Genomic DNA, 14,909 nt, shown 5'->3' on the forward strand with positions numbered 1-14,909 from the left:
GTCCCAAGGGAATTAAGGCCTCTACTGCCAAAAATCCATTACCTTCAGAGAGAGATTCCAGTGCTTTAGAAAGGTGAGGAAAAAAGGTATACACCTCGGCCACTTAACCATGAGGGCGTTAAACTGTCAGTTCCATATGTTAAAGTATCAACAGTTTTTGTTATCTCAGTTGAAAAACAAAACGACACAACCTGAACAACCAGACTTGAAGGAGTTGCAGGATTTGTTGCATAGTGCAGAACAAGTGGGTAAACATACCTTGCAATGTGGTTTTGATGCTTTAGAGGCTTCATGTAGAGCTTCTGTTACAGGGTCTGTCATACGTAGACATGCTTGGCTCAAAGAGCAAACCTTGCCAGATCATGTCAAAGCAAAATTACTAGATGCGCCTCTTCAAAAAGATGTATTGTTTGGTGTTAAAGCTGAGGAGGTATTAAAGAAAATGGAGGAAAAGGCAAGATCAATGCAAACTGTGAAAGATTTCCTACAGGTACAACCTCCACGTTTCAGTAGAAACTGGCCTTCAAAAAATTGGTCCTTTCCAGCCACGGTCAGACCTCAAAGAGGTAGATACAGGCGCCCGAGGGGTAGAGGGCAATCTCAAGGATCATTTAGAGGCAGACAATGGCAAGCACCTACACCAAGAGGTGGAGAGGATAGATCACAGCCATTCAGAAAGCAGGCACAATGACTTTCCCCTCTGCATGCCAAGCAAAGCTCTAATGGCAGCACCTTTAGGCAGAAAACTGGCATTATTTTTGAAAAATTGGCATATTGTCACAAGAGACAAATGGATCCTGGACATTATAGACAGAGGCTACAGATTCCACTTTCACACCCTTCCAAAAATGAGAGGCATGCCAAACCTGCCACAAAATCAAAGGGCAGAGGCACAAAAACAAATTTCAGCTCTCATGGACATGAAAGCTATTCAAGAGGTACCTGCACAAGAACAGGGTCAAGGATTTTATTCCAGACTATTCCTGGTACCAAGGAAGGACAAAGATTGGAGACCTATTTTGGACCTATCCATCCTAAACACATATTTACTCGTACCAAAATTCAAGATGCTCACATTACAGCAGCTTCTTCCCATGCTGGGCAAGGAGTCTTGGCTGGTAACACTGGACCTCAAGGAGGCATACCTGCATGTCCCTATCAGACAAGATTGCAGAAGATACCTCAGATTTCTTGCAGGTTCAACCCATTATCAATTCTCTGCATTGCCCTTTGGCTTATCTACTGTGCCCAGAGTGTTCACGAAATGCCTGGCATCAGTAATTGCCTTCTGCAGACTTCAATGGATACAAATATACCTATATTTGGACGACTGCCTGATCCAAGCGGACAGCAAACACATACTTCTGAAACATCTGGCGTTTGTAATAAAGTTGTTGAACTCTCTGGGATACACAGTCAACAAAAAGAAATCAAAACTAATACCCTCTCAAGTAATAATTTTCCTGGGTGCCAGCTTGAATACAAACACCCAGATTACCTACCTCACGCCAGAGAAACAAGGGCAACTAACTATCTCAATACTTCAGAAAAATGGCAGCCTTCACCAGGCTGACTGCAAGAAAAATCCTGCAGGCTCTGGGATTCATGGCATCTTGCATCCTGCTAATCCCATGTGCAAAGCTGCATATGAGAAAACTGCAATGGTACCTAAAAAACTTATGGTCTCAACACAGCCACAGTTTGGAAACAATTATACCACTGATTCCATGTCTCCAAAAGGAATTTCTGTGGTGGGCTCAAGCATGCCGAAGAAACATAGGTCTCCCTTTCTGCTTGCCACAAGCAAATCAAATCATCACAACAGACGCCTCGGACTACGCCTGGGGGGCGCATATGACAGATCAGTGCATTCAGGGCAAATGGTCCCAAAAAGAAAAGCACCTACACATCAATCAAAAGGAAATGCTAGCAGTAAAAAATGCTATTATGGCTTTCAAAGACCTACTGCATCCAGGCCAGCTATTGATAAGGACAGACAACACCACAGTGATGTGGTACATAAACAAACAGGGAGGAACCCATTCATATCCCCTGTGCAGGCTAGCCATGTCTCTTTGGAACATGGCTCTGGAATTACAAATCCAACTTCAAGCACAATTCCTGCCAGGCAAGGAAAACACGCTGGCAGACAACCTAAGCAGAAATATGACAGATCCACACGAATGGAAGTTGCATCCTCAAGTTTTTGCAAAGATAATTCAAGCACGGGGAAGGTCAGATATAGATCTCTTTGCTACCCACAGAAATTACCAATTGACAAAATTCTGCTCAAGGACCTATCATCCACAAGCCTGGAAAGTGGACGCACTTTCTTTCAGTTGGACAACAATGACAGTTTATGCCTTTCCACCTCTTCCTCTGCTGCCCAAAGTTCTATTAAAAGCCAGAGCAGACAGACCAAAGATGATTCTCATTGCTCCAGACTGGCCAAGACAACACTGGTACCCACTTTTGAGGAGCCTGACGCATTCCCCACCATGGATCCTGCCTCTAATGCCTCTTCTGTTGACCCAGCACAACTTCAAAACTCTTCACAGTCAGCTGAAAACACTCTAGCCGCATGGAGGATTCCTTAAATTCACAACAGACCCTCCTCTCCAAGGAGGTGCAGGATGTCATTTTGGAGGCCCGAAGGCCTTCTACTAGAAAAGCCTACTCTGCAAAATGGAAGCGGTTTTGTGCCTGGAATCAGAAAAAGGGACAGAATCCTGGAATACTGAATTTACCTCAAATATTACAGTACCTAGCTGAGATGCTAAGCAGTGGACTTTTTCATTCTCCTCCATCAAAATCCATGCCTCAGCTATTTCTGCTCAATACAACACTGATCCTCCTTTATTCTCTCATCCTCTCTTAAGACAGTTCCTCAGAGGGGCTAAGAATATAAAACCCCCAAGGAAGCAGCCAGTACCTGCTTGGGACCTAAATTTCATTCTAGAAAAACTGACCCCTGCCTCCATTTGAGCCTGCTGCTTCAACAGAACTCAAATTTTTGCCATGGAAAACCGCCTTCCTTCTGGCTATCACCTCAGCACGCAGGGTTTTGGAACTACAAGCCCTCATGGCTGTGCAGCCTTTCATCATTTTCCATCAGGACAGAGTCTCCTTACAAACCAACCCTTCCTTTATGCCAAAGGTAGTATCCAGTGTAGCCTTGAATCAGGCTATCCACTTGCCTACCTTTTACCCTAATCCACAAAACAAAGGGGAGAGACTACTACATTCCTTGGACATTCACAGACAGCTTCATTATTACTTGGACAGGACAAAGCCATTCAGAAAATCAGAGCAACTCTTTGTGTCCCATGCTACAGGTGCTCAAGGGAAGGCTATTTCCAAACAGACAATCTCAAAATGGATAGCCCACTGCATACGCTTTTGTTATTCTTTTCATGGTAAAACTGTACCTACAAGCATCAGATCTCACTCCACAAGGGCCACAGCCACCTCTGCAGCTTTCCACAGGGGGGTTCCTACCAAGGATATTTTGGAAGCAGCCACTTGGAGTTCTGTGCATACTTTCTCCAAGTACTATCACCTACCATTATACTCCAAATCTAGAGTGGGCTTTGCCACTGCAGTCTTGCAGGGCATCCTTGCTCCTCCTAGTTCCACTTAGTGCCTACCACCCCTTTTTTAGCTTTGGGATTCTACCCATCTGTTATGACTGCAGCTGTATGCACGATGAACATAGTACAGTTTTGTACCTACCATAAAATGTAGATGTTCAAGTGCTAATACAGCTGCAGTCCAGGTTTCCCTCCCTCCTTCCCCTCTTGGGACAGGCCTAATGGCTAACACCTCCTCATACAACCTGATTGGGGTATTTTTTTATGGTGTATTTGCTTGCAACTACTGTTTTTTGATTATATTGCATTGCATTATTACATAAATTTATGTTTTGCCTTCCTTCTGGGGGCACCTGACATCTGGGGCAAGAAAAACTGAAGAAAATGGCGTCGGCTGGTTCTTTTATACCCCTGCCACACTGACGTCAGGGAAGAAGCGACGACATCCGACGCCGGACCTAGACTTTGGAATTCGGCCGACCGAGGACCCGCCTGACGGCAGGATAACCCATCTGTCATGACTGCAGCTGTATTAGCACTCGAACATCTACATTTATGGTAGGTACAAAATTGTACTATTTGGATAGTGCAACATTGCTAAACATGCTGTAAACACAAGTAGCACTTTGAGTGAAATTTTATTTCAGATTTATTCAGTAAATTCTGTACTTGTGGAAGATGTGTGTTAGGTGCCATCAGTTGTGTCATGCTGATGATGGCAAACACAAAAAAATAACTTTTGTGTTTTTTTAGGCTTTAAACTTCTGATGCAGAGAAGCATGCAGTTGTACTGTGGATTTTTTGAAAATGGGAAGTAGCTTAGTAGAGCAGGTTTTATACAGTGCATGGTCTGTGTGATGATTTTATATATATTAGACATTTTTTATGAGAAATTATAGCTAGATTGGGAGGATGTTCAGTTTTAAATGTTCAGAGAAGGTGTTTATCTGAAGTGGAAAACAATATTGATAACACGGGCAAGGCATCTTGAACTTGAGTTTATCATCAAATCTTGGAGACGGGAGCAAAAGCATAAGCATATCTATTGTTTCTATTTAAGAATTCAAAATCACTGTCAGTATACTTGCAATAAACGTGTGTCTTATAACTTTGAAGTTCCAAGTTGCATTTAAGAAAGGGCTAAAATAGCAAATCTGTTTATAAAAGACCTTTGTTTCACATTTGCGGAGAATTTGTGTACTGTTTCCAACACACTGACAAGCATTTGAGATGTGCAGATCCTTAAGAATTGTTAAAGCAAATTCCTTTTTATCAGAGCCATTGTGACTTTCTCCATGGTACTTGATGCTTTTATATGTTTCTTTTTGTCCAGTTTCTTTATTTCTCTGGAGAATAAAGTGGAAGAAGTTAAAGTAACATTTGCTAGTTTTGCTCCATTTCTGGTATTTTCTGTTAAGGAGCTATGCTAGGGTCTGTATGGTCAAAGTAATTTGTTTTAACTGCTAACAGGCAATTTATTCCACCTGCCCTCCCATCTCCAGTACAAAGTACCAAGTATGCACCAGCCCTGGTTTGGGGGCACATTACAGCAGGCAAATGGTTGAAGGAGTGTTTGCGCTCAAGTAACTCTGCCTTAGTATCAGCTTACTGGAGATAAGAACAGTACTTTTATCCTTGTGGCCCTTTCAGGAGTCACCACCTCCAGGGATGGTGTCAGACCAGGCAGACAGTATATGTTGCAAGGAAATAAGGGGTGGGGTGGGTCTAATCATACTCCTTTGTCTTGAGACAGAGTATGTGAATGGGCCTTGAATGCCAGTCATTTTCTGGTGATCCTGTCTGCTGGAAGACAGGGTGAGCAGATGCCTGCTCAGTGGTGTGCCTCCTTTTTTGCTGCTGCAGGGAAATTTCTGTAGTTGGTAGAGACTTGCTGTGACTTGTTCACATCCCAGTCCAACATCCGATGTAAGGATTTTCTTCTCTGTCTCTCATCCTGTCATTGAGGGGCACTCTGAAGGTGCACTGGTTTGGTTTGTGGCCCATGGAGCTCCTTTACGCTTTTCTTCCATTTTCCTTGATGAATAAGTTTGTCTAAAGGACAAGGATGTTTAAAGCTTAAATGGCCGTTTATAACTCCATTTTGGCCCCCATGGGTCTGGATGTTCATCGTGTTTCACTGTTGCAGTCATTACACTTGGGTTATCCTGCTGGCAGTCTACCTGCAGTCGGCCTGAATTCCAAAGTCCTGGTCTGGCGTCGGTTGCTGTCACCTCTTCCCTGATGTCAGTGCGCCAGGGGTATATAACATGCAGCTGACGCCATTTTCTTCAGACTTTCTTGCTGCACGGTGCCCGAAGCAAAAGCAGTTCGCAAGTGCCGGTCAGCCGACTTCTGAGTTTTTCGAATTTGAATTTCAGATCCGAAGGCTTCAATAAAACTAAGTACCCCGTTGGGGAAACTTTTTCTTGCTCCAAACCGATGTCAGTAAAAGTTAACAATTGTATTTCTTGTGGGGAAGCAAATACCTCATAAGGATTTTCATTCTTACTGTATTCCTTGCCTAGGCCCTGACCACGACGTTGCTAGTTGTCAGTTTTGTGTTAGATTCAACCAACGTACTATTAAGCGTCGGTTCGATTTTGCTTTACTTTATTTTGGCCGAAGGTTTAACTATATAATGTCGTCGCAACAACCGACGACCGGAATTCATAAAAAGCGCAAAGACAAAGAAAAGGACAGGCATCCGAGGTCCAAAACTGACGGCGAAGCCTCTTCTAGGCCAGTCACCGGTTCTCAGTGAGGTGCTTTTGCAACCCCTGACACCCGTTACCTCAGAGCCACAGGCTGTCTCCGACTCCCACGTGGAGACAACTAGGCCTCTGGAAACTCAAGGTATTGGGCCTACGGAAACTATTCCCTCAGATGGGTCCGGAGCTGCTGAGCAGGCATCGGCTTCTGAGGGTGTTTTCAGACCTACACCGCTTACTATCAAGACCACTTCAACAGCCAAGGCAAAGTCTAAAACACCTTTAAAGACAAAGAAACAAGTACAGCATTCTCCTGGACAGTCATCCATGCCTAAGAAACAGATGCTTACAATGACCGAGGACCTAATTACTTTGATCAGGGGTTCCCATCCCCCTCCTGATAAAAGGCCTATGCAAGACACTGAATATGATTCCTCTGACCAGGTTTCTATTTCTTCTGATTCCTCTTCAGAACAGGGATATTCTCTTTCTCCCTATGAGGACTCTGATGCTGAAGAATCTATCCCTTCAGCCTCTCCTCCTGAGGACTACTCTTTTGGGGAAACCCTGCATACCATTAGGGAGCATTTCCATTGGGAGAGCCAGGATTATTCAGAATCCAAGAAAAGGCTCAGAGACTTTCTTTTATTGCCTCAGCACAGACCTCTTGCTATCCCTCCTGTGCTAGACATTGTTGATGATGTATTTTCTGAATCCAGTTTGTCTCCTGATTCCTTACCCCCTGCACCAGTTAAGCCAGATTTGTACTACAGGGTTCCAGATTCCCATAAATGTCTTCATAAAAACTCTGCTGCTGAAATAGAAACAATTTCTCAAGGTCCCAAAGGTGTCAAGGCTTCCACTGCAAAAACCCCTGTTCCCCCTGATAGGGATTCTAGAGCACTGGACAGATGGGGGGAAAAAAGTTTACACCTCTGCTACATTAGCTGTAAGGGCTTTAAACTGCCAATTTCACATGCTTAAATATCAACAATACCTAATGTCTCTGCTAAAACAGAAAATGCTGACAAGTTCTGAATGTCCTGAAAACAAGGAAATGCAGGATGTATTGCATGCAGCTGAACAAGTGGGAAAGCATGTGGTTTTGATTCATTAGAGGCTTCTTGCAGAGCCGCAGTTACAGGTTCTGTCATTCGAAGGTATGCTTGGTTAAAAGAACAGAGTTTACCTGATCATGTTAAAGCAAAATTATTTGATGCTCCATTACAGCATGAAACTTTGTTTGGTGTTAAGGCAGAAGAGGTGTTAAAGAAAATGGAGGATAAAGCAAAATCAATGCAGACAGTAAAGGGTTTCTTACAGGTTCAGCCACCCAGATTTAGCAGGAACTGGCCTTCTAAAAATTGGTCCTTTCCAGTGTCAGACAGGCCACAAAGAGGCAGATACAGATGCCCAAGAGGCAGATCTCCGCCCCAAGGCTCATACAGACCTAAGCAATGGGGTGCTTCAGCCCCCAAAGGCGGAGAAGATAAATCACAACTGTATAGGAAACGGTCTCAATGACTTTCCACTGCCAATGCCAAGCACTTACCTTTTAGCAGCACCCTTAAGGGGAAAATTAGAACTTTTCTCACAAAATTGGCACATGATCACCCAGGACAAATGGGTACTAAATATTATTTCTCAGGGCTACATGTTCCACTTCCACACCCTCCCAAGGGCAAAAGGTATGTCAGACCTGCCACGCAATCAATGGGCAGAGGCACAAAAGCAAATTTCTGCTCTCATGAACATGAAGGCATTTCAAAAAGTACCACAGCAAGAGCAGGGGCAAGGATTTTACTCGAGACTTTTCTTGGTACCCAGAAAGGACAAAGCCTGGAGACCAATACTGGACCTGTCTACTCTAAATACTTTCCTGGACGTTCCAAAATCCAAAATGTTGACACTGCAGCAACTTCTACCCATGCTGGGCAAGAAGGCTTGGCTCGTTACTTTGGACCTCAAAGAGGCATGCCTTCATGTCCCAGTCAGACAATCTTGCAGAAGATACCTCAGATTCATAGCTGGCTCAATGCATTACCAATTCTCTGCACTGCCCTTTGGCTTCTCTACTGCGCCCAGGGTCTTCCTGGCACCAGTAATTGCATTTTGCACACAAAAAGGAATTCAAATATATCCCTACTTGGACGACTGCCTAATTCAAGCAGAGAGCAAGGATATTCTACTACAGCATCTGGCGTTTGTAAAAAGATTACTAATTTGCCTAGGGTACACAGTAAACGAAAATAAATTTAAAACTAGTGCCCTCTCAAGAGATAATATTCCTGGGTGCAAGCTTAAATACAACTGCCCAGATGGCTTATCTCACGCCAGACAAACAAAGGCAACTTACTCATTACTTCCAAATGATGGCAACAAAGACCCAGCTACCTGCAAGAAAAATTCTGCAGGCTTTGGGCTTCATGGCATCCTGCATTCTGCTAATTCCATATGAAAGACTGCGTATGAGGAAGCTACAATGGTATCTAAAAAGTGTTTGGACTCAACATTGCCACAGCCTAGAGACAATCACTCTCATTCCCTGCCTGCAACAAGAGTTTCGATGGTGGGCACTGGCCTGTCACCACAACAAGGGACAGCCTTTCACTTTACCCACAGTCAGGCAGACACTAACAACAGATGCATCGGATTATGCCTGGGGGCACACATGGCGGGAAAATGTATTCAGGGCATGTGGCCTGCAGACCAAATGCATCTTCATATCCATCTAAAAGAGATGCTAGCTGTACAGAATGCCCTGACAGCCTTCAAGGATCTACTTCAGCCAGGACAACTTTTACTAAAGACGGACAACACTACAGTCATGTGGTACATAAACAAGTAAGGGGGCACACATTCCTACCCCCTCTGCAGGCAAGCCATGACCTTGTGGAACACAGCATTGGCCTACCAAGTACATCTACAGGCACAATTCCTGCCAGGAAAGAAAAATACTCTGGCAGACGAACTAAGCAGAAACCTCATGGACCCTCACGAGTGGAAACTAGATCCACAAATCTTCAGCATAATAAGGAAATGGGGATGCCCAGACATAGATCTATTTGCCTCCCCTCACAACTGCCAACTACAGAGATTCTGTACAAGGACTTATCACACTTAAGCATGGAAGGTGGATGCTGTGTCATTCAGCTGGAAAGCCCTGACAGTTTATGCCTTTCCTCCACTGCCTCTCCTCCCCAAGGTACTCCTAAAGGTAAGACAAGAGAAGCCAAAAATGATTCTGATTGCCCCAGACTGGCCACGCCAGCACTGGTACCCAATCCTAAAGAATTTGTTTCAGGGTCCAGCCTGGATTTCCCCTCAAATTCCTCATCCTCTGACCCAACAAAACAATCAGATTCTGCACAGCCAACTCAAAACCTTAAATCTGGCTGCATGGCGAATAATATAACCACTCAGAATACACCTCTCTCTCTAAAGCAGTTATGAATGTCATTTTGGAAGCCAGAAGGCCCAGCACAAGAAAATATTATGCAGAAAAATGGAAGAGATTCTGTGCTTGGAACCAGGCACAAGGACTTGAACCCGCTTGTTCCAAATATTCCTCAGATTTTACAATACCTAACTGAGATGTTGGGCAAAGGCCTATCCTTCTCATCAATTAAGATCCATGCCTCTGCCATTTCAGCTCATTACAATACGGATACTCCTATCTTTTCACATCCACTGCTAAGACAGTACCTCAGAGGGGCCAAAAATACAAGACCCCCAAGGAGAGCGCCACTACCTACATGGGACCTCAACTTTGTCTTGGAAAAGCTCACACTGCCTCCTTTTGAGCCAGCCAATACAGTTGAGATAAAACTTTTATCCTGGAAAACTGCTCTGCTCCTAGCATTAACTTCAGCAAGAAGAGTCTCAGAGTTACAGGCATTGATGGCAGTGGAACCTTTTATCATTTTCCATCCGGACAGGGTTTCTCTAAGGACAAACCTAACATTTATGCCAAAGGTAGTTTCCAGTGTGGCTCTTAACCAAACCATTCATTTGCCAACATTTTATCCAAATCCCCAGAATAAAGGGGAGAGACTTCTGCACTCTTTGGACATTCACAGACAGCTACGCTTCTACCTGGACAAAACTAAAGCTTTCAGAAAGACTGAGCAACTTTTTGTGGCATATGCTGCAGGACCACAAGAAAGGCTATTTCAAAGCAGACTATTTCAAAATGGATAGGACACTGCATTCACTTCTGCTATGCACAGCATGGCAAATCAGTACCTAAGAATGTTAGGCCACATTCTACCAGGGCAGCAGCCACATCAGCAGCCTTTCTCAGAGGAATACCAACCAAGGAAATTTTGGAGGCTGCAACTTGAGTTCAGTGCACACCTTTACCAAGCACTACCATTTACCTCTTTACTCTAAATCCAGAGCAGGCTTTGCCACTGCAGTTCTGCAGGGCCTCATAGCCACTCCTAATCCTATTTAGATCCAGCCGCCCAACCTCTGCTTTGGGATTCAACCCAAGTGTAATGACTGCAACAGTGAAACACAATGAGCATAGTACAGTTGTGTGCCTACCATAAATGTAGATGTTCGAGTGTATTCACTGTTGCAGTCCAGGTTACCCACCCACCATCCCCCTTTCTTCACTGGGACTTATCTGAACCTCTCAGTTCTATACAACCTATGTGGTGTATTTGCTTGTAGATGAAGGTAAAGTTTATTTTGTGCATGCTTTTTGTAAGCAATGTTTTTAGCCTACCTTTTTGGGGGCACCTGACATCTGGGGCAAGAAAAACTGAAGAAAAAGGCGTTGGCTGCATCTTGTATACCCCTGGCGCGCTGACGTCAGGGAAGAGGCGACAACAACCAGTGCCAGACCAGGACTTTGGAATTCAGGCCGACTGCTGGTAGCCTGCTGGTAGCCTACAAGCAGGATAACCCAAGTGTAATGACTGCAACAGTGAATACACTCGAACATCTACATTTATGGTAGGTACACAACTGTACTTTCCCTCCCTTTCTGAGGCCATGCAAAACCTTTGTCTCATCAAACAGGGTCTCATTTGGGCATTCACTGTGTGTGCCTCAGAGGTTTTTTCCCCAGTTCCATGAATTGCTTCTGATCCTTCCTTTTCAAAAAGGGTTGTTCCCATCATTTCTTTTTCATAGAAGCCCAATACCAGAAGGACCTACAAGAGCAAATAAGTCCAATTTTGTATTTGGGTTCAGATTAAAGGTCTGTATCTCCTTATGTTCTGGTTGTGGTCATGAAGGACCACTTACTGGCCTTTTTTGACTCTGGGGCCAGCTGCTTCTCCATTAGAGTTCACTTGGTCACCATTTCTGACTTTCATGAGGACAAGGTGGCTCTTTCTTAAGAGGTCCAAAGTTTTCTTGAAAGGCACTTGTCTGTTGCATGAACCAGTTCTTTATTGGGACGTCTGTTTTCTCTTGAGGAAGCTTATGCAAGCTCCTTTTTGAGATTCTGAGCTGGAAGCTTCTGCAGATTGCAAGTTTGTTTCCAGGAAGACCATTTTTCTTGTAGCTATTGTGTCTTCCAAGTGCATTTATGAGTTTTGTGTCCTATCTACGGAGCGTCCTTAGCAGATTTTCCACTGGGACTATGTTACCATTCATAGTAATCCTTTGTTTATACCAGTGGTTGACCCTGAATTTTGTGTCAGTCAGGCCATTAATGTGCATATTTTACCCTTTTCAGTGTGGCAGTCATAGGGAATAGTTTCTACAGGTTCATAGGTTTGTCCTAGGCAGTTGGTCCATTAGATTGTTTGTATCCCAGCCACTGCAGTTCCCACTATTTGCTTCCTACATAAATGTCTGAGAGGGCAGCCTAGGAGCGAATTTATAGATTCTCATCCACTCAAGGATAACTTTAAAGGGGATTAGAAAGGAATTTTGACATGTGGAAACGTATCCCGATAGTAGAGGGAAGATATGTCTGTTTCACCAACAAGTTCTGTTAGTATTATGATGTGAAATAAGGTTCTTAGAACAGATATTATGGGCTTTACAAATACGTAAGAAGTTGAGCAGCGTTGGGTTATTATAGTCTTGTAAGTCAAGCAAAGATTGCTGCATAAGAGTCTGTAAGGGGCAATTAAAGTGATGGGGCTTTTAAGATATTATTCTTAACTTAAGGAAGTCATGGCAGAGATTTTCTTGACTTAGTAAATTTTTTAGCACTCTGGGCAGTATGTTTGGATAGGTACTTGCCAGGCAGGGCATTATGTTCTGTTATGGGTCTGATTAAGGAGGAATAGAGGGGAACAGTATCTTCCTTGGATGTAGAGCATCCAGCTTTAGTAATTAGTAGGGCAAGCATAAAATGATTTCCTAATAATTGATATGTCGGGGGGGCAAAAGAGAGCCCTTGTCAACAAATGTGACTAGGTCTTGAGTGACTGTATCATTTCTGTGGATGGTATCATTAATGCAGTAGCTGCAGGAGGGCTCTTGTTTCCCATAGAGTACAGTATTGTAATTCTTGTGTTAAATGCATCCATGGTCTTGGCACTAGGAATTCGTATGGACTGGGCCCTTTTATGGGATGTCTGTCACTAGTGAGTTAATGGCAGCACCAGATATGCAGTCATCTGCAAACTTAGTCGGCCAGAAACCCTTGACTTCAGCATGGACTTAGCGTATGCCAAACAGGAGCGGACCTAATATGGAACCCTGTGAGGTGCCACTGGTAGGAAGCCTTTTAAAGGAAAGTGTGCCACCAGCCCTAACTACATGGGTTAAATAGGGGCCAGTATTCAAACAGATGAGTTTTTCAGTTATGCCAGAATGTGGGATTGTGTCCGAGGTCTTTGCTGTAACCAGGTAGGTAGTATGTACCTGTCTGGGTATTATGCTTCTCCTTTACCTTCTCAAAGAAATGTACCATTTTCAGTAGGTAGGAGGTACTTTTGCAATGCCATTTTGGTTCAGGTTGGGGGTATGCATTGTCTGTATGTTCACAGGCAGCTGCACTATCATCTATTAGATAATTAAATGTGAAAAAACAAGGTATAGTTAATTTTGGTAAACAAAACACTTCCTAACTGTATAGGTAACACTGTTGTAAGGTTTCTAGGCAGACTTGTTGACTGATTTCTTATCTTTTTACCATCATGTCTGTACGGTAGTTTGGAAAGCATAGTGTGTTGCTAATGAGGCATCTCTTCTAGATCCAAAGAAGTCCTAATCACTTTTGCTTATCTCTTATCAGACACATTATTTAATATATGATGTTTCTTCTTGGCACATATTTGTGTTTAACTTATCACTCAACTTGAAAAACCTTAGATTCATAACAAAAAAAGATCAGTGGCCTGAAAACACTTGGTTTGCAACAGATAGCCACAGACTCTTGGGTATTTTCCATTATCAGGTACTGTCATTTTATCATTTGGAAGTCCCATCCTCAGCCTCCTCCTTGTCAGCTCCACCATTTTCCTTTGTATTTTTAAGATCTTTTGGTACAGGGAATTATCTAACTAATCCCTCCTCCTCAGCAGGGGATGAGGTTTTACTCCAGGATGTTTTTGGTTTCCGGGAAGGAGGGTCTTGGAAGCCTATTCTGGATCTGTCCTTTCTTAACATCTTTCTAAAGGCTCCTTCCCTGAGAATCTTGTCTTTCCAGACACTTTTTCTTCTGTTACTCCCTCAAGCTCATCCTCTCTTCAGAATGTTTTTACATTTGTCTGATGTTCTTCGTGTTTCACTGTTGCAGTCATTTTATTTGGGTTATCTGCTTACAGGTAGCCCTCAGTCGGCCTGATTAACAAAGTCTTGGGTCCTGCGTTGGTTGCTGTCCCTTCTTCCATGACGTCAGATCGTCAAGAGTATAAAACATGCAGCCGACACCATTACATCAGTCTTTCTTGCCGTGCAGTGCCCGAAGCAGAAGCAGTTTGCAAGTGCTTGTCGGCCGACTCCTAAAATTTTCATTTTTGAGTTTCAGAACTGAAGTTTTACCCAGTTGGGGAAATTTTTTCTTGCTCCTTACCGATGTCCGTGAAAGTTAATAATTGCATTACTTGTGGAAAGCAAATGCCTCATAAAGATTTTCATTCGTACTGTATTCCTTGCCTAGGCCCTGACCACAACGTACCTTGCTGTCGGTTTTGTGCTTTATTTAATCAGCGTACTATCCGTTGTCAGTATATTTTCGCCTCTAAATATTTCGGTTCTCTGTTTAATTATCCAGAAATGTCGTCTGTTAGCCATCCGACTACCGGTATTCCGAAAAACGCAAAGGTAAAGACAGAGACAGGCCGCCGAGGTCCAGAACTGCCGACAGCGTTTCTCCTAAGCCAGTCGCCAGTGCTCAGTGAGGTGCTTTTGCAGCCCCCGATACCCACTACTTCTGATTCGCAGGCCTCTACTGAGACCCATTTGGAGTCCGGTATGCCACAAGATGCTTCAACTGTGGGACCCGCGGATGTCTCTACCCTGGATGCGTCAGGATCCGCTGTGCAGGCACCAGCTTCTGAGGGTGTAATCAGGCCTACAGACTTGCATATTAAATCGACGCCTCCTTCTTTACTTAGGCCTAAATCTTGATCCATGCTTAAAAAACTGATGCCCAGGCCACATGCTCTGGCCTCTATGCCTAAAAAAACAAATGATG

General features: G+C 43.7%; 1 protein-coding gene across 2 annotated transcripts in view; it reads left to right on the forward strand.

The window, feature by feature from the left end:
* The window catches only part of LOC122796618 (activin receptor type-1-like), a 446,478-nt gene that overhangs the window by 72,514 nt on the left and 359,055 nt on the right, over positions 1-14,909 (forward strand). The window lies entirely within an intron of this gene.

The sequence above is a fragment of the Protopterus annectens genome, chromosome 3.part0, assembly GCF_019279795.1.
Source record: "Protopterus annectens isolate FY-2018-M chromosome 3.part0, PAN1.0, whole genome shotgun sequence".
Classification (NCBI taxonomy): domain Eukaryota; kingdom Metazoa; phylum Chordata; order Ceratodontiformes; family Protopteridae; genus Protopterus; species Protopterus annectens.